Below are 19,459 nucleotides of genomic sequence, written 5' to 3'. Positions count from 1 at the left end.
ATATTCTAAATGTCATTCATATGTCTGAATTCTTTCTTTAATGACATTTTATAAATTTTATCTTATTTTCCTTTCTTTGCCATTTGTTGAATTTTGACCTCTGTTTTTAATTCTTTCGTCCTCTCTACTCTTGTCCCCAGTAAATTGGAAGAGATACAATTTGGCTTTATTTATACCTGTCAATAATTTTGTGACAATAATAACATTCTTATTCCACTGATACTATTTGCATCCCTTGAGAGGTTTGAAAATCAGCATAAGTAAACATTCTTAACTCTCATTTTTTCTTTCTCTCTAGGTTATGCTTGGTATATATATATAATAATAGTGATAATACTATTTATTATGATAATATTGACATTGAGGATGATTGTTTTTCTTTCGGCTTACCTCTGTTTTGATGGAATTGCACATATCAGTGAGAGGTCAAGTGACATGAAGAACCTTGGTTTCATCATTCTGGTCATGAATTAGTAGCTCATTTTGGTTTCCCAGGCTCTTGTTTTAAATCTCTCATCTGAGACTCATCTCCAGGCCTTTCCTCTTTCAGGTTAGAAGCTATATCAGAACAATGGAGTATCTTTGGGCTTATTTGACGTTTTCCCACAAAGTTCCAACCAAGTAAAGGATTTTGCTATGTGTCCTTGTTTCCACCCATATTTTGAGCTCACATCCTCCCAAACAGGATTTTGTTTTCTTCTTTTTGTTTGATTTTTTGAGTAGGATCAATTTGAAATTTTTCCTCTTAATTTCTTCCCATTATACCATAATCTCAATGAAAAGAGATGTATACCACTTTGCAGCATTTTCACTTAATTTAATACTATTTGTCACCATTAGTATAATTATTGTAAGTGAGATTTATCCATGGACTTGGAGCCATAGGTTTGGAAGTATTCTATAGTTTCATTATTTTTTTCCTGTATTTGGTTATTTTTCTTCATCTCAAATGGCTTCAGAGAGGGGAACTATAAAAATTAGTTACTCTGACATATGTTGTACAAGTTCCCTTACTTATTTTATATTATAATCTATTTTAGTATTTTAAAATAACATTAAGACTAAATTTTAGTTGCTCAAGTCTCCATGTATCAACCTACTATTGTGATAATTAATTTTTAAAGACCTCAAACAACAAGAAGTAGAGAAGCCTTCTAAAGTGGGAACAAATGCATAATTCATCAGGTTGCTGTTTCATTAGGCTAGCCATTAGCTTACATAATGAATGCATAAACGGCAAAGACCTAATTATGCTGCATAGTATAAATAGAGACATACACAAAGATATTTAGATGACAATCTCTGTCCATCCTCTCATTGCTGTTTGACCCACCTCCATTTCAAGTGACCCATGGATAGACCTGTAACTATTTCTTGTGAAACGTTTGTTTAGAAGGTGCAAGTTAAGACCCTCTTACTTCCTCCTTCCAACCTGAGTGCTTAATTAGATTTTTATTTACCTTTTTGTTTTATTGAATCAGCAATAGAATGATAACCAATAATGTTTTCTAAGAGTATTTACTAGACTATTGATGGTGCTTGGCCAGGTAGTAGTGGGAGAGAGACACAGAGAAGGGACAATCGGTACTACCTCTTAGCCCAATGGTGTGACAGATTTTGCAATCTGGTGTTCCTATTATTACCTGTAGTTAAAAACAATGCAGAACACAAAAACAAACAAAATACACAAACAAATAACAATGAGTTCTATATGACCTTAGCTATGTTTGATAAGTAAAAATTACTAGTATATATATTCAGGCTAGCTTGATCTGGGGGCAATTTTTCTTTCAGAGTTATGGGTGGTCTCAGAAATGTGATTTTCATAATTTTCACTATTAAGTTCCTTGAGTTCCAAATCACACACACACATACAAAAGAAACAGTCTTTAATTTTTTTTCATTTTCTGGACTCAGAAATACTTAGAGAGATAATATATTAAATGTGGCCATTCAAATATTAATATACTTCTGAAGTCTTATTTTTAGAAATATAGAACATCTTCTTTATAGAATTTTGTGCAATAGGACATAGAGTAATTACTGGCCTTTGCCAGTGTGATTCAGAGAAAGAACCATCTTCTCAATGTCTCCGAGTAATGCTTTTAGAGATTATTCAATATTTTTTCAATGAAAACTTTTTTTGCATTTTTCTTGATTACACAAAAGTTGTACATATAATAAAATTATACATGTAAATGATGTGTGTAAGAAAATCGAAGGCATTTTATTCATTTATTTGCTAGAAAATAAATTGTCTTAGGCAGATAGATTTTGAGTGGAAAATTCCCTCATAAGCCTATTTCAATTCAGTCTCCAAAGGCTGAGCATAGACTAAGTAGTGCTGTTTCAGAAGAGGATATGGAACACTCCTCCTTATTTCTTTATATGACAAAGAAATAAGAAATGGGTGCTCCAGAATAAATCCAGGATGAAAGATGTGAGGAGCAAAATTGGGGGGAAGAGAAAGGGTAGATGGAGGCGTAAGAATAAAGTGATAAATTATTATTTTTCTGTTTATGTTTCACTAAAATCAGCAAATTATTTAAAGACCAAGGAAAGGAAATCATAGTTTTTAGGTCATTATGAAATCCAAATGAAATATAGAAGAGATGGAATTTGAGCATATGATGATCATTTTTTTCCTTGTTCCTGTCTGACTTTCTTATTTCACTAACTAGGTTTGCATTTTTAGAAACTGAAAAATGTATTCCAGGTCTTTCTTTTAAGTTTTTTTTTTCCATTATAAGTATAATTCTTGAGCATCAGAATAAATTTTTAAAATCAGAAATTAAAAAGCAATATTGAAGTATCATTGACTTACAATGTTTCAGGTGTACAGAAAAGTGATTCAGTTTATATATATATATATATATATATATATATATATATATATATATTCTTTTTCAGATTCTTTTCCAATATAGGTTATTACAAGTTATTGAATATAGTTCTCTGTGCTATACAAAAAATAAGAAATTTTGAAGAGAACTTCCTCATAGTTCGACCTACCACCAATGACTACTATTTGTTATTTAGTAAAGTATTTTCTCTACACATTTTACATGATTTTTATGTTATATGTTTACGTATGTGTATTTGTGTCCTAAATTATTTATTTTATAATATTTTACTCTTATACATTTTCATAATTCTTACTTTTCATTACTCTAGCTCATACTATCAAAGGGATGTACTTTGGATTGAATAATTATTCCTTATATTTGGGCATTAGATGGTTTGCCAGTATTCTTATTTAAAATAATAGCATTTGGGGTAATTTTGGATTCATGGAAATAGTGAAATTGGATTTGATGGAACTCTTGAGGGTATTACAAAAAAGATAAGATATTCTGGAACCCTAGACAATCTTATATGGAATATGTCCTGGAGCTTATGCTCATTGTTAAGAAAGAAGAAGAAGATAATGAGACACATACATAGAGGGATGTGTGTATGTTCCATGAGTATGTATGTGCTTAAGAGATGTCTTAATCTGTTTAAAGTTCTATAACAAAATACCAGAGATGGGTGGCTTATAAAGAGCAGAAGTTTATTGCTCACAGTTCTGGAGGCTGGTAGTCCTACGTAAGGGTGCCAGCATGGTCAGGTGAGGCCCTCTTCTAGGCTGTAGACTTCTCAATGCATCCTCACATGGTGGAAGGGGGTTAAAGAGCTCTGTAGGTTATTTTATGAGCACTAGTGCCACTTATGAAGCTCTATCTTCATGATCTAAGCACTTCCCAAATGCCCCACCTACTAATACCATCACCTTTGAGTGTTAAGATTTCAATATATGGATCTTGGTGGGACATTCAGACCATAGTAAGAGATAAACTACATGGGATTGAGATAAGTTATGCAAGTTGTATGGCTAGAGAAAGTTGCTTCATGTTACTGATGGCTGTAAGTCAATCAGGATCTTGCTAAAAGCAATAAAAATACATTTTTTCTGAGTGAAAAAATTGAGTATTTTATTGTCATCACAATATCATCACCTGATAACAGAACAGGTAGCTCTTGTTAGGTATCATAGGTAAAATATCTGATGATGTTAATAGTAGAAGGTTAAAGAATGCCCACATGGAGTTTTGGAAGGTTTACTTTCATGAAGTCCAGGAAGTCAACATGAATTTTGGAAAATACTAACATTATTTGAGCTGAACCAAGATCAAAATGCAGAAAATACTTAAAGATCAGTCTTGATATCAATAACCACCATTCTTGTGCACAAATTTTTTGTTAAAAGTGAATTCTTTAAGACAGATTCTCAGAAATAGAGTAACTGAATCAAAAGGTATTAGTACTTTAAGCATTTTTTTTCATAAAACAAAAAGTCTTTGCCAAAGTATTACCCTAACTTATACTCCTGATAGGTATATGTCAGTACTTGTTTCACTTTATCCTCACCCCTTTGGAATTTTCATGTAAAGAAAATGATAAATTTTGGCAAAGAGGGGGATTTGATTGCTATTTTCATTTGCATTTCTTTTATTAAGAGTGATATCAAGCATTTTCAATGTTTTCCAGTAATTATTTCAATGCTTGATCATATAGTTTAGTAATATAAAATATTTATTTTAGCCTAATTCTTACATCTTGCTATATATTCAATCCTGTTCAGTATTTGCATTTACACTGAAGTTTGTTCAGGATTGCCCAACATATCATTGACCAACATATTTTGGAATTGTTTTTTAGTTATGAAGGTACTCCATACTCATTGGAAATAATTTAGAATTATAAAACATAATAAAGACAAAATGAAAAAAAATTCTATCGAGAAAATGATAACATTTTAATGCATTTTCTTTCTTTTTCCCTCAAAAAACAAATATTATCTCTCTTTCTGCTCTGTGCCTTAATTTCCTCAAGTGCAAAACAGATAAAATTAGTATCTTCCTCATAGGGCTGGCATAAGAAATAAATAAGTTAGTGTAGTTATAGCACTAAAATCACATGCATATGTATACATAGTTTATGTCATTTAAATCATAACTAAAAAGTAGTCTTATATCTCAGTCTATAATTGAATATCTGATAGATCAAGAACTCTCATTTATTAATCTCCCTTTTCTATCAAAACATTCTTGGCATTCATAACTATTTTCAAGATGATTTTTTAAAATTAAAACTGTTTTATTGGCAAAGGAAAACTAAGTTGCCACCAGCATATTCTTATATGTTGGTAAGAGGTAAGCAGACTTACTCCTTAGGAAGATATAAAGGAAGTTTTACAAATGGAAGGAATATGATAATAGAAAAAGATCTGGAACTTTAGAATAAATGAAAACAGTAGAACAGGTTAAAACTGAGATAAATATAATAGGCTATTCTTCTCATCATAAGTTTCTTAATCATGTATGATGGTTGAAGCAAAAATTATAATATGTGCTTGAGTGGTTCACATATACAGAGGGCATATTCATGTGAAAATAAATAAGAAGAAACCTCATTTAAAACGGAGTCCATTGGAGGTGTCAAGATGGCAGAGTAGGAGGACACAGAATTTGTCGCTCTTCACAGATTCATCAAAAACACATCTACAAATGGAACAGTCCCTACAGAGCACTTGCTGAACATTAGCAGTAGATTTCAGACACCTAAAAGAACAAAACAAAGAAGAAGAGAGGAAAAAAAAAAAAAGAGGAAGTAAAAAACAGACCAGCAAACCTGATGGGAAGCTGAAGGTGAGGAGAGATCCCCACATTAAGAAAGACTCCCTCATGGAGGAGAAATAAGCTGGGACAGAAAAAGAACTTTGAGGGATCAAAGGAGAAAACAGCAGATGGTCTGCAGAGGGCAGAACAAAGTAAGAACTGCATGCATGATCTACATCACAACTCTACACATTCCAGCCTGAATCATGAGTCACCTGCTACAATGGGGAGCTGGATGCTGGAAACAGGGGTTTGGAGTGAAGACCCAGGGAGAGGACAGCTCTTGGCCATGAAAAGACAGCCTTAAGGGACAGGAGCAAGGGGTGCCACAACCAGGAAAGTCTGTGGAGACAGCTTGAGACACCATAGCAAAGTGTCATTGTCGAGAAGTGTGCAAGGGGCCATTACAGGCCCTGCAGACATTAAAAGGATAATAAGGGAATATTATGAATATTTTGAATATTATGATAATAATAATATTATCAATAATAATAATATTCATATATTATGAATAATTTTATACTAATAAATTTCAAAATGTTGAAGACTTGGATCATTTCCTCAAAAACAACACACCACTAAAACTCAACCAAGATGAAATAGATAACTGGAATAGCCTTATAACAACAAAAAAAATTAAATTTGCAATTTAAAAGTCTCCCCAGCACAACACACACACATGTATATCCTTAGGCTCAGATATCTTCACTGGAAAATTTTACCAAACACTTAGTAAAGAAGAACTAACCTCAATTTTACACAATCTCTTTTAGAGGACAGAGGAGGAGGGAATAGCTTCTACCTCATTATATGAAGACAGTATTAGCTTGATACCCAAACTAGACAAAGACAGTAAAAAAAAAAAAAAAAAGTATAAATATTTAGAAATAGAAGGGAATTATCTTAACTTGATAAAATATCTACAAACAAAACAAAAAAGTCCAAAATGATCTATAGCAAGCATCATGCTTAATGGTAGAAGACTCAATGCTTTCTACTACCAGGAGCAAGGCAAGGATATCTACTCTCACTAACTCATTAGTGATATTCAACATAGTACTCTAAGTTCTAGCCATTTCAACAAGAAAAAACAAAAAAAGAACATTGACCTCAGTATCACATGTTACGTGAAAATTAACTCAAGATGGATCATGCACTTAAATATAAAATGTTAAACTATGAAAATGTTATAAGAAAAAGAAAGATGAGAAAATATTTGGGATCTAGGGCTAGAGATTATGTTGACTACCAAATGCATGATTCAAAAAGGAAAAGTTATAAATTGGTCTCTTCAAAAGTAAAAGTTTTGCCCTGAAAAGGGTAAAATGAAGAAGATGAAAAGACCAGCTACAGATTGAGAGAAAAATTTTCATACCATATCCTGACAAATGATTATATTGCAAATACATAAAACCCATCAAAACCTAACAGTTAAAAAGAAAAAAAAATCAAATTATAAAATTAGTAAAAGGCATGAACAGACATTTCACAGAGGACAATAGCACATGAAAAATAAGCAGTTGAAAAGCTATTCCACATCACTAGACCTTAGGGAAATATAAATTAAAACCACAGTGAGACATATCACTACATATCTATCAGAGTAGCTAAAATAAAAAATAGTGACCATAACAAATACTGATGAAAATGCAGAGAAACTAGATCACTCACACATTGCTGATGGGGATGTAAAATTAGCATTTTATTATAACATGAAACATGCAATTACTATACAATCCAGTGCAATCCAATTGTACTCTCAGTCAATTTATCTCAGATAAATGAAATTTTATGCTTATACAAATACCTGCACCTGAATGTTCATAATTTCTTTATTTTTGATATTCCCAAACTAGAAGTAACTCAGAAGTCCTTCAATGGGTAAAGTTTAAACATATGATGGTCCTTTCACACAAAGGAATACAACACAACAATAAAAGGAACAAGCCATCAATACATGGAACAACTTCAGGAATGATCATCAAAACACCACAGAAGTGAAATGCCAGAGAAGCTAATATCTGTATCCCAATCAGGAAAATGGAAAAATCAGAAGACTGATTTTTTTTATAGAAAAGCTCTATAAATAAGATTTCAGGTGTCAGGATGCTAGTTGCAGGTAGCCATTAGTGCAATTTCCTGACCACTGGAAAGGGAAGTCTGGCTGCCACTGAAACCCGATGTGTTTGACATCCACAAAACTGGTGACCAGTCGTTGAAACAATGACTCAGGCTGCCATTGCTACTGTGACTTCCTCTTATGCTCACAAAGTTGGAGAGTGGGTGGTGGCATCTCTTCAATCTTGTCTGTCAGCAGAGTAGAACAAAAAGCATAAAAAAACAGTCCAACTCACTTCTGTCTTCCAAGTCTTGCTTTAGGGCAACCAACTGGCAGAAATATTTATATTAAACATTTATGACTAGACAATATATTAAATAATGTAGGGATTATGAAGAGGGAAACTATATTTCTCCTCATAGTAATTATATAACTCAATAGAAAAAAATCATATTTCAGTAAAATACAATTTGGAGGAAGAATAAAGGAAACAATCTGTTTAGGTGATCTGCATTTTGAGGTTGCTTTTAGATTTATAATTAACAATGACAGTGTGAGGCATGCTCAAGGAACAGAGAGTTTATTTTACATCTGTCACTCACTAACTATAGAACTTTAGGTAAGTTATTTTTCTGAGCCTTATTTTCTGTTTATTTAAAATGGAAGTAATCATAATAATCATTTAATGGGTTGTGAAAGTATATATAAGCTATAAAGACATCACTTTAGTGTTTCCACATCCCACAATTTCAACTATAACCTAGCATCTGTATAGAAGTTGAGTGGCGGTAACACATAGGCCAAGCTCCTTATATGTAGAAAAATATATCTCATTTTGTGAATTCATACCTGTGTTCACAAGTTTAAAGTGTTTGAATCAGCATCAACTGATTAAAAACATAATGTGATATCAACAAATATTTGAGTTGATTATTCTATGGCTTTATTTCTCCTGAATTAAATGTTTGAGTTGCATTAATTAACTTTTTGAAGGGTAGGAATAGCAGTAATAGCAGCAGCAATAAAAAGTAACATATATTAAATACATACTATGTGGTGGGCATTTGTGTATATACTTTACACATATCATGTCATTGGGTATTCACACCTACCTTGAGAAAGAGAGATATACTGTTAGTTATATGTTACATCTGAATGCATTCTTCTGTGACTTGTTTTTTCATTCAAAATTATATTTTTGAAACTCATCCATGGAGATGCTTATAGCTATAGCACATTCATTTGAAACTGCCAAATTGTATTCCAAACTGTTTTTTGCCAGTTACATTTCCACCACTAGTGGATAAGATTCCTTTGCTCCAAATGCTTGTGATATTTGTATTGTCACACTTTTATATTTTTGCCAATTTAGAGGTTGTAAAATATCTAGTGGTGGTTTTACTTTTTAATTTTCCTAACTACATGAAGTTGAATATTTTTTTTTTTTGTTTTGCGGTACGTGGGCCTCTCACTGTTGTGGCCTCTCCTGTTGCGGAGCACAGGCTCTGGATGCGCAGGCTCAGTGGCCATAGCTCACGGGTGCAGCTGCTCCGTGGCATGTGGGATCTTCCCAGACTGGGGCACGAACCTGTGTCCCCTGCATAGGCAGACAGACTCTCAACCACTGCACAACCAGGGAAGCCCATGTTGAATATATTATAAAAGTGTTATTTGGACATTCATATTTCTTCTCCTATGAAATGTACATTATTTTTCTTAGTTAATTTTCTTTTAAATTAATATTCAAGATTTTATATAGTTTAAATGCTTAATGCTAATTATTGCTACAAAACCTTCTTGATTTTATGAACTGACTTTCAATTTTTAAGGTGTCTTTTGAAGAGACTTAAATTTCTTAGAAGAGTAGAACTTATATATTTCTGCTTTGGGGTTGTTATTTCTGTGCATTTTAAAGGTATTCTTTACTCAGTTAAGCCACATAGATGTTTCCCAACTCTTCAAAATTTTTGGTTTTCTTTTTTGCACATACATTAATTCCAGAAGAACTAAACGTGAAATTAATTTTTGTGAATGGTGTCAAGTAAGGAAACAATTTAATTATTTTCCTATATGAAAGCATTTTTTAATACTATTTACAAACAATGCTTTTCCCACAGATCTCCAATGTCACCTTTTCAGGTATCAAGTTTTCATATATGCTTGATACTGTTTTTGTACCATCTCTGTCTCTCTTTCTTTTGCTTTTCTGTGTGCTTGTTTATCCTCATTTTTCTTTGTCTCTAACTTAATTTCTATAGTTTAATGAAAAATCTTGAAGGCTTATAGCTATTCCTTATGATATTATTCTTTGAAATTTTCTTGGCCTTTAGCTTTTCTGTATAAAGTTTAAACCAACTTATTGATTTTTACAAAGAAAATTTTTAAACTGTGTTCTTTCTTTTTAAAGATTTTTTTTGAGGTGGACCATTTTAAAGTTTTTATTGAATTTGTTACAATATTGCTTCTGTTTTATGTTTTGGTTTTTTGGCTGCAAGGCATGTGAGATGTTAGCTCCCCAACCAGGGACCGAACCTGCACTCCCTGCATTAGAAGATAAAGTCTTAACCAATGGACCACCAGGGAAGTCCCTAATAATTGTTTTCTCTAATAGCATTAATTCTATAGGAAACTATGGCAATAAGAATTTTCTAATGCTGTGGCTTATTTTTAATGATGTCTCTCTAATTAGGTCAGCTTAACACCTTTCAATAAAGTTTAAATTTTTCATAATAAAGTTTATTTCCATCTTTTACTAGATTCATTAATAAATATCATATATAGACACACATATATGGAATGTATATATATATATATATGTTAAATATTATTTTCTGAAATTATACTGTTTTAATTTGTGTTGTCTCTGCATGAAAATGCATTAATTTTTTTATATTGCTCTTTTACTGAGCCACCCTGCTAAACTCTTTTATTCTCTTTCATTAATTATAATAATAAGATGGTAGATTCTATTTTTCTATGTATACCTATATCTCTATTTAATATAATATATAAATATAAACTTATAATATTCACATATTTACTTGTCTTTCTGGACTAGCAAAGACTTTCTATAAAATGTTGAATGAGAGGAAGGAAATCAAGATGGTGTAGTAAGAAGATGTAGGGCTCACTTCCTGCCACAAACACATCAAAAATACATCTACGTGTGGAAAAATTTTCACTGAAAACCAAATGGAGACTGGCAGGAAGACAGCTATAAAACCAAGGTTACAAGAAATATACACATGGAATTAGGTAAGAAGGGAAGAGAAGCCATCAGGTAGGGACCTGTACCCCTGGGAAGGGACTTAGAAGAGAAGGAGATTACAAGAGTGTAGACCCTCCCTGGGGAGTGAGTGGTTTATGCTACATATTGGGTGCCCCAATCCTTGGGTCCAACACTGGGAAGACTAACCCTTTTGGCTGGTTGGAGGGCCAGTGGGACGAACAGGAGGGCTGTGGGAATCCTGGACTCTGCTTGCAAGGAGTTCACACACACTTCCTTACTCTCAAAACAAGGCAGAGAGGGTAGATTGAAACTGCATGGTTGGCTGGCCAGTTTCCTGCAATCAGCATAGAGCACACCCCAGCCTGTAATGAGCTACCGCTCTGGCCCATTTGCTTCATGACACAGCTCCACACAAACAAGAGCTGCCATGGCCAATGAGAGAACTCGGCTCTGAGACACAAAAGTGGCTTAGACCTGAAGCTTTGCCTGAATACAGTGGGAGCACACTTTACTGGTGCTTACACAGGCAGTACATCAGAAGCAGTCCCAATAATGGACTGCAGCTGAACCATCACAGCTGGGGCCCCGACCCATGCCAAGCACCCACGCCAGCCACACCTGCCTTGCAGCAAAGCTCCATACAGAACAAAGGCAGCAGAAGCCAAGAAGAGAGCTCAGCTGCAAGGGAAAATGGAAGTTCAGACTTGAACTGGCATCTAAGTGGGCAGGAACAGCCATTACTGGCACTTATACAGGCAGTACATCAGAAGCAGTCCAGGTCTCTGACCCTAGCTAGACCACCACAGCCTGTATCCCACCCATGCCAGGCACCCAAACTAGCCCCTCTTGCCTCAGCATTACTCCCTCTGGAGTGAGGGTGCCAGTGCTGAGAGGGAGAAGAACACAGACTTAAAGGGAATGGAGTTCTGCTCCAGCAACTTGTGACCTGACCCAGCCCCTGATAAGTTGTGGTAGCCACCAAGCAGAGAAGAAGCCCTGGCTCACACCTAACTCTGGCTCTAGCCCCTCCATCTCCAGCTCCACTGTCTACCAAGGTGATAGTTGCCAGTGCACCCTGAGGAAAAACATGAATTGTGCTCACATCAGATCCAGCTCTATCACCAAAGCCACTGGTCACATGTAGACTGTAGGGATATTCCCACAAAAGGACACCCCTTCAAGACCACAATAAATAACTATTTCAGAAAATTTCATAGAGACCAGGAATGTTAAGCAAAATGACAGAAGAATTTGTTTAAGTTGAAAGACAAGGAGAAAAGAATTGAAAAAAAAAACCAACAACTAATGAAACAAAAATAAATAATTTATCAGCTAAAGAGTGCAAAGCATTAATAATAAGAATGCTAACTGGGAAAAGAATAGATGAACACAATGAGAATTTTAACAAGGAACTACAAAATATAGAAAAGAACAACCAGGCAGAACAGAAGAATACTATAACTGAAATGAAAAACACACTGGAAGGAATTAACAGCAGACTAGGTGATACAGAAAAAGTCATATGTGACCTGGAAGATAGAATAATGGAAATCATTCAATCAGAACAGCAAAAAGAAAAACTAATTTAAAAAATGAGAACAGTTTGCAGGATCTCTGGAACAACATCATGCATACCAGCATTTGCATTATAGGGGTCCCAGAAAGAGAAGAGAGAGAGAAGGCAGTTGAAAATTATTTGATGAAATTATGACTCAAAACTTCCTAAACCTGGAGAAGGAAACAAATATCCAGGTACAGGAAGCACAGAGGGTCCAAACAAACTGAAAACAAAAAGACCCATGCCAAGATGTATCATAATTAAAATGAAAAAAAGTTACAAAGAGCAAATTCTAATGGTAGCAAGAGAAATACAATGAGCCATATACGAAGGAACCCACTCAAGGCTATCAGCTGATTTTTCTGCAGAAACATTGCAGGCCAGAAGGGAGTGGCATGATATATTCAAAGTACTGAAAGGGAAAAACCTGCAGACTAGGATACTCCATCCAGCAAGATTATCCCCTAGAACTGAAAGAGATAAAGAAATTCTCAGACAAGAAAAAAACTAAAAGAGTTTCTCAATACTAAACCCACCCTAAAAGAAATGTTAAAGGCTCTTCTCTAAGTGGAAAAGAAAGGACTATAATAAGAAGTAAGAACTGGTAGAAAAGGAATAATTCCTGCTAATAAAGGCAAATATATTGTAAGGTCTGAGGATCAACTACTTAAGTAAGCTATTATGAAGATTCAAGGCAAAAAATTGTAAAATCAACTGGAACTACAATAATCAGTAAAGGGATAAATATGACAATGTTAAATACGACATCAACAAACAAAAAACATGGGAGGGGATTAAAAATGTAAATCTTTAAGAACATGTTTTAACTTTAAGGACTACCTGTTAAAAACAAGTAGATATACTACAGTTAAAGGTCAACATATGGGAACCCTTGGTAAGCATAAATCAAAAAACTACAATACATACAAAAAAATTGAAGAGAAAGGAAGACAAGTGGACAACTAAAGAAAATCATCAAATCACAAGGAAAAAACAAAAAAGGAAATACAGAGAAGAAATATAAAACAACTGGAAAACAAATAACAAAATGGCAATAAGTACATACCTATCAATAATTGCTTTAAGTGTCAATGGACCAAATCCTCCAATCAAAAGACATAGGGTGGCTGACTGGATTAAAAAACAAGACCATTTCATATGCTGATTACAAGAGACTCACTTCAGAGCTGAAGACACACACAGACTAAAAATGAGAGGATAGAAAGATATTTCATGCAAATGGAAATGACAAGAAAGCAGAGGTAGTGATACTCATATGAGAAAAAATAGACTTTAAAACAAAGTTTGTAATGATAGAAAAAGAAAGACATTAGATAATAATAAAGAAATCTATACAAGAAGAGAATATAAAATTCAGTAACATATATACACCTAATAAGAAGCATCTAAATATATAAAGCAAATATTAACAGATATAAAGGGAGAAACTGACAATAACGCCTAATAGTAGAGGACTTTAACACCCTATTTACATGAATGTACAGATGATGCAGACAAAAAATCAATAAGGACAGAATAGACCATTTGGACTTAATAGATATCTATACGATATCCCATCCAAAACAACAGAATACACAATCTTTTCAGGTGCATATGGAATGTTCTCCAGGATAGATCATATGCTAGGCCATAAAACAAGTCTCAACAAATTTAAGATGATAGAAATTCTATGAAGCATTTTTCTTACCACCACTGTATGAAACTAGAAATCAATTACAGGAAGAAAAAGGGAAAAAAACTAACATGTGAAACCTAAACAACATGCTACTAAAAAAACAATGTGTCAATGAAGAAATCATAAAATACCTCATGACAAATCAAAATGGAAGTACAACTTTTCAAAATCTATGGGATACAGCAAAAGCAGTTCTAAGAGAGAAGTTTATAGCAATACAGGCCTATCTGAAGAAACAAGAAAAATCTGAAACAAACTACCTAACCTGTCTAAAATAATTTTGAAAAGAACAATAAAGAAAGTCCAAAATCAGCATGAGGAAGGAAATAATAAAGATCAGAGAGAAAATAAATAAAATAGAGACCAAAACAAAAAGAAAGAAGAAAAAGAAAAGATGAATGAAACCAAGAGATACTTTTTTGAAACAATAAAAGAAATTTGATAAAGCTTTAGCTAGGCTCACCAGGAAGAAAGAGAGGCCCCAAATAAAATAAAAAATAAAAGCAGAGAAATAAGAGTTGATGCAAAGATTACAGAGATACAAAAAATAATAAGAGAATACTATGAATAGTTTTATGCCAACAAATTGGAAGAAATAGAACCTTTCTAGAAATATTCAACCTTCTAAGAATGAATCAGGAAGAAATAGACAATTTGAAAAGGCCAATCACTAGTAGCAAAATCGAATATGTAATTAAAAAATCCTCCCAGCAAACAAAATTTGAGGATGAGAAGTCTTCACAGGGATATTCTACCAAATTTATAAAGAAAAGCTAATGCCTGTCTTTCTCAAACTACTCCAAAAATTTGCTGAGGATGGAACACTCAAATTCCTTCTATAAGCCTACAAGTACCCTGAGATCAAAGCCAGAGGAAGACACACACACACACACACACACACACACACACACACACACGCACACACAAGATAGATAAATAGATAGATGTTATGGAAAAACCCAAATGAACTTTTTGGCTAACTCTATATCTATATGTGTGTCTAATCAATATAGATGCAAAAATCCTCAATAAAATATTAGCAAACCTAATTTAACAATATATAGCAAAGGATCGTACACCATGATCAAGTGGGATTTATTCCAGGGATGCAAGAATGCAAGGTTCAATATTTGCAAATGAATCAATGTGATGCACCACATTAGCAAAGCGAAGGATAAAAATCACATGATCATCTCAATAGACACAGAAAAAGCATTTGACAAAATTCAACATCCATTCATGATAAAAACTCTCATCAAAGCTGGTACAAAGGGAACATATCTCAACATAATAAAGGCCATTTATGACAAAACCAGAGTTAACATCATACTTAACAGGGAAAAGCAGAAAGCCTTTCCTCTAAAATCAGGAACAATGATGTCCACTCTCGCCACTTCTATTTAACATAGTATTGAAAGTCCTAACCACAGCAATCAGACAAAAAATGACATCCACATTGGAAGAAAAGAAGTAAAACTGTCACTCTTTGCAGATGATGTGATACTATGTATATAAAACCCTGTGTCCACCAAAAAACTACTAGAATAAATGCATTCAGTACAGTTGCATGATATAAGATCAATATAAAGGAATCTATTGTTTTTTTATATACTAATAATAAAGAGACTTCAGAGAGAGAAAGCAAGAAAATGATCCCATTTAAAATCACATCAAAAAGAGTAAAATACCTATGAATAAACTTAACCATGAAGGTGAAAACTTACACTCTAAAAAGTATGAAATATTGATGAGGGAATTTGAAACTAATACAAAGAAATGGAGTGATATTACAGGTTCTTGGATTGGAAGAATTAATACTGTTAAAATGTACAGTGTACCTAAAGCAATCTGCAGATTTAATGCAATTCCTGTCAAAATACCCATAACATTTTTCACAGAACTAGAACAAACAATCTTAAAATTTATATGGAACAAAACCCTCCCCAAATTGCCAAAGCAATCGAGAGAAAAAACAAAACTGGATATATCTGCTCCCTGACTTCAGACTATTTTATAATTCTACAGTAATCAAACCAATATAGTACTGACACAAAAGCAGACACATAGATCAATGAAACAGAATAGAGAGCCACAAAATAAACCCAAACACTTATGGTCAACTAATCTGTGACAAAGGATGCTAAAATATTGGTGAAAAGACAGTCTCTTTAATAAGTGGTGCTGGGAAAGCTGGACAGCTACATGTAAAGAATGAAAGTAGAACATTTTCTCACTCCATATACAAAAATAAATTCAAAATGGATTAAAGACCTGAGTGTAAGACTGGAAACCATAAAACTCCTATGAGAGAACACTTTTTGATATAAATTGTAACCATTTTATTTTGGACCTGTCTCCTAGGGCAAAAGAAACAAAAGCAAAATTAAAAAAAACAGGACCTAATTAAACTTGAAAGCTGCTTCACAGCAAAGGAAACCATTGACAAAACACAAAGACAACCTACTGAATGGGAAAAAGTATTTGAAAATTGTATGACCAATAAGGGTTAATATCCAAAATATATAAACAGCTCATACAACTCAATATCAACAAAAACAAACAACCCAAACAGAAAATGGGTTAGACATGAATAGACATTTTTACAAAAAGGATATATACATGGCCAACAAGCACATGAAAAAGTGCTCAGCATAACTAATGAGAGAAATGCAAATCAAAAGCACATTGAGGGGCTTCCCTGGTGGCGCAGTGGTTGAGAGTCCACCAGCCGATGCAGGAGACACGGGTTCGTGCCCCAGTCTGGGAAGATCTCACGTGCCATGGAGCAGCTAGGCCCGTGAGCCATGGCCGCTGATCCTGTGCGTCTGGAGCCTGTGCTCCGCAATGGGAGAGGTCACAACAGTAAGAAGCCCGCGTACAGCAAAAAAAAAAAAAAAAAGAGCACATTGAGATATCACCTTATACCTGTTAAAATGACTATCATCAAAAAGTTTACAAACAAGAAATGCTGGCTAGGATTTAGTGAAAAGAGAATGTTAGTACACTGTTGGGATTTAGTGGCCACTATGGATAACCGTGTAGAGGATCCTCAAAAAACTGAAAGTAAAACTACCGTATGATCTAGAAATGCCACTCTTGGGTATATATCCAGAAAACAATGAAAACAGTAATTTGAAAAGATATATGCATCCCAATGTTCATAGCAGCATTATTTATAATAGCCAGTATATGAAAGAAACACATGTCTATCAACTGATAAATTGATAAAGAACATGTGATATATATATATATACACACACATACGTACATATATACACATATATATATATACACACACACACAATGGAATACTAGTCAGTCATAACAAAGAATAAAATTCTGCCAATTTGGACCAATGTGAATAGACTTAGATAGTATTATGCTTAGTGAACAAGTCACAGAAAGACAAGTTATGTTTTCACTTATACGTGGAATCTAAAAAATAAAGCAAACAAATGTATATAACAAAACAGAAATAGACTCACAGATATAGAAACAAACAAATGACTAATAGTGAGGAGAAGGAGGGGCAAAGGGCAAGATATGGGTAAGGTATTAAGAGATAGAAAATACTATGTTAAAAATAAATAAACAACAAGGATGTATTGTACAGCACAGGGAAATATAGTCATTATTTTGTAATAATTTTAAATGGAGTATGATCTATAAAAAATATTGAATGTTGTATACCTGAAATGAATGTAATATTGTAAATCAACTATATTTCAATTTAAATAAATTAACACTGCTTTATGTTATATATATAAAAAAATAATTTCACTAAAAACCATCTGCCTTTGAAAAATTCAAAGGGAGAAAATTAGGCCTTATATTTTACATTCCAGTAATAATAGTTAATAACAGGAGAATGCACCTTTAATATAGATACATATCTATATATGAAGCTGTGGGAATATTTATTTTGGCTGTAAAATTATCTTATATATGTCTACATGTTATTTGCTTTTGAGTAAAATTGGATTGATCTTCAGACATTCTAAATTCTGAATCATACAGTCATGCAAAGGTATTGTCTATGCCTCTTTTATTTCTTTGTGTTCTTTCTTTCTGATGTTGGTACTAAGAATGCTTGTTCAAGAAGAGTGCTTGTTCAAACCAGGAAGTTGGTTTGTTTTCATCCTACGGGCCTTTTGAACTATGTGACGGAGCCAGGCTTTCCTAGCATTGGCTGATAGGCAAACTAGATAGAGTAAAAGCTGTAATGTTCAGGTCATTATAAAAACAAAATGTTGAATGATAATGAACACCTTTGTCTTTTTCCTTCTTTTAAATAAAATATGCTATTTAACCACTAAATTGGTATTTGTGGAAAGCTTTTTTTGATCCTTTATGAGAAGTACTAACCTCTCTCTGTAATATAATTTTTCATCTTGGAATTTTTCTTCTGCATATGTTATATAAATTCATTTCTCAGATCCACATAAGGATAGCCCTATGGTCACAAGTTTTCAGGAGAGATTTTATTATTATTGTTGCTGTTGATATTATTATTTTCCCTCCCAGGACCCGAAGTAGAGCTAGTTTGCCCTGTGGTTTCACTTTGCTGGCTGATAACTCTTTTTTCTATTTCACACTCCCACTGAACCTGTAGTCCATTTGAGAATCCCACCTTATATGTGGATCTCAGATTCAGTGCTACAGCTAAGTGCAGGCTCTTGGCCTAAAACCCAGCACTTCAGGCTACTGCCAGTCTCCCAAACTCTATTTTCCTGGTAGCATATTTTCTCCTCCAGGATCACCTTTGAAAAGCAGTTGGTTTAATACATTGGTTTAAGCTCATGGTGGCTAAAAATTTTGACCTACATTAATTTTCCCAATTTTCTGGAAGGCTTAATGATGTGCTTACATTTTTTTTGTAATTTATTCAGCAGTTTTATTTATTTATTTTTTTGAAATGGGGCAACTTTTCAGACTAACTTGTTAGTCTGCAAGAAACAGAAAATATCTCGTCTTTAATGACATTTTCCACTTTATCTTTTACTTTTTTTAAAAAAAAAGTTGAAGTATAGTTGATTTACAATATTATGTTAGAGTATTTGAGACGTGGTATCATGCTTTTATGCTATCTATTAAAATAATTTTTATTACTAATTACACATTTAAAAATCTCACATCCTTATAATATTCGTTATCTACCATGGCCTAATTTATATTTCCCACTTCAAAACTACTCATTGCCTGTATATCTTTAAGATATCTCATCTATTGTTTCCTTAAACAATAATTACATTTTTTC

The sequence above is a fragment of the Phocoena phocoena genome, chromosome 8 (genome assembly GCF_963924675.1).
Source record: "Phocoena phocoena chromosome 8, mPhoPho1.1, whole genome shotgun sequence".
Classification (NCBI taxonomy): domain Eukaryota; kingdom Metazoa; phylum Chordata; class Mammalia; order Artiodactyla; family Phocoenidae; genus Phocoena; species Phocoena phocoena.
The sequence above is the reverse complement of the archived record's forward strand: the minus strand, read 5'-3'. Positions refer to the sequence as shown.